General features: G+C 40.8%; 1 protein-coding gene across 1 annotated transcript in view; it reads left to right on the top strand.

The window, feature by feature from the left end:
* The window catches only part of LOC143025434 (17-beta-hydroxysteroid dehydrogenase type 6-like), a gene marked incomplete in the record, with an annotated part of 80060 nt that overhangs the window by 10760 nt on the left and 66800 nt on the right, over positions 1-2500 (top strand).

The raw sequence follows: 2500 nt of genomic DNA, 5'->3' as shown, positions 1-2500 counted from the left end.
TTATTATTTAATGACTGGTTAATAAGTACTTCCTTGGATGCACTGGATAAAATTGATACCAATGCTCTAAAACCAAATCAAAGTAGATAAAAGAATGAAATAGATGAATAGATAAACAAGTAAATAGATGTCTATATCAAGGAAATGGGTGATTCGGGTTGAGAACTGGGGAGTTTTGAGCGGCCGATTACGCCGTTGACTGGGTGACGTGACCTAACCTACCCTCTCAGAGGCCCCCACTACCTGAGCTATCTGCCGGACCCAAGCCAGGATCGCAGAACTTACACTCTGTTGCATTCTTGCCCTAAATCAACTTCACTGTGGGCTACCTAGCTCGTCCGCAGCAAACAGCCTACGACAGACCTTAAAAGTTACCTTAGGAGTAGTGCGAAGGGGTTTGTAGCTCTAGCAAGTGTAGGTGAATCTTGTTCTTGGGTGTTCATTTATAAAACCAGCCATGGAAGATGTGGGTTTGGGAACCAGGTGAAATACACCTGGAGGCTGCGCCCACGATATGTGCTCCAAAAAGCATAACAAATGATGTCTCCATTAGTGCAGACTGAACACAAGAAACAAAAATAATAATTTAAGGAGCTGGTCGTACGCCACCGCACCCATGCCTCCCTCCGGCCGCCAAGCCACTTCCATCACTGGCTGAACAAAACACTTTTACACATAAATACTCGCTGTCATCACGTGATTGGCACAAAACTACTTTTGGAAGGACATCATAACCCTTTTCAAAGCACTCAGAGCACCAATTTTCAAGCATAAAAAAATAAAATCATTAAAATTTAGACTAAACACCCACATTCGGCACAAACCAATTCAAAACTAAGATGGCGCAAGTGTGTGTGCATACATACATACATACGTACATACATACATACATACATACATACATACATACATACATACATACATACATACATACATACATACATACATACATACACACACATAAAATAAGTACATATATAATACATACATAAGTGAAGATGTGGAGTCTGGGATCCGTATCGGAAAAGTGTAAACACCAGCCTCAATTCAAGTGTTTATTTGCCCGAAGTTTCGATTCCCGTCCAGAAACTGTCTTCAGGGGGTATAATGGATACAAGATCGTGAATTCAAATATAAATGGTCAATGTGGTATACCTGGGAAAGGTTCATACTCTCAATCACATATAAAAAGCAACAGTCTTTACAATATCAAATAATAATGAAATAAAATTAATATGAAATTATGACACCAAATAAAAAAAGTTTTTAAGGCTGTGGTCATAAAACAAGTTTAGCAAAATAACATCATTATGTAATATAAACGTAAAAACACCAGAACAAGGTCACAATTTCATGTTAATTTGATTTTATCTTTATTTAATATTGTAAATACTATTGCTTTGTATATGGAACCTTTCCCAGGTATGTCACATTGACCATTTATATTTGAATTCACGATTTTGTATCCATTATACTCCCTGAATACAATTTCTGGACGGGAATCGAAATTTCGGGCAAATTAACACTTAAATTGAGTCTGGTGCTTACATTTTTCCGATACATACATACATACATACATACATACATACATACATACATACATACATACATACATACATACATACATACATACATACTCGTACATACTAGTACATACATACATACATACATACATACATACATACATACATACATACATACATATAAGTGAACATGCAGGACTTTGTTTTCCTGCCACCTCGGCGGAACCGAGATCGAGTCCGCAAGTCGTCAATGTCCCCCTTGAGCAAGGGGGTGCGGTGAGTGTTTGGTAGTGTAAAATCACAGCATTACTCATAGATCGAGACATACGAAGTGTGAAACTCTCAGCCGGAAGTTTAGTAGCTGTCAGTCACGAGTCTTGCTCGGGATTCAGGATCAGAATTCTCTCTCTCTCTCTCTCTCTCTCTCTCTCTCTCTCTCTCTCTCTCTCTCTCTCTCTCTCTCTCTCTCTCTCTCTCTCTCTCTCTCTCTCTCTCTCTCTCTCTCTCTCTCTCTCTCTCTCTCTCTCTCTCTCTCTCCTCTCTCTCTCTCTCTCTCCTCTCCTCTCTCTCTCCTCTCTCTCTCTCTCACCCCCACTCTCTCTCTCTCTCTCTCTCTCTCTCTCTCTCTCTCTCTCTCTCTCTCTCTCTCTCTCTATCTCTCTCTCTCTCTTTCTCTCTCTCTCTCTTTCTCTCTCTCTCTCTCTCGACCAGTCCGTGACCCTGGAGCACGACTTAACGACCTTCGGGTCGCCCTCGAAATGAGTTTGGGAAGGAAGAGCCGCGTCCCGCCACCCACTTCCGTCGCCGTCTCCATTTCCCGCCATTTCCGGAAGTGACGTCACAAGGTTCGCAGGTAGACGTGATGTCATAACACTCGCATCCGCGAAACCTTGGGGTGAACTTTGTAGTATTTAATGCTACTGAACGTTTTCAGTCTCTTAATCACGTTGTATCTATTTATTGATTCTCTTTTATTT

The sequence above is a fragment of the Oratosquilla oratoria genome, chromosome 5, assembly GCF_046742065.1.
Source record: "Oratosquilla oratoria isolate Oo_2021 chromosome 5, ASM4674206v1, whole genome shotgun sequence".
NCBI classification, from domain to species: Eukaryota; Metazoa; Arthropoda; class Malacostraca; order Stomatopoda; family Squillidae; genus Oratosquilla; species Oratosquilla oratoria.
Note: the sequence above shows the minus strand (reverse complement) of the source record. Positions and strands in the feature narration are given on the sequence as shown.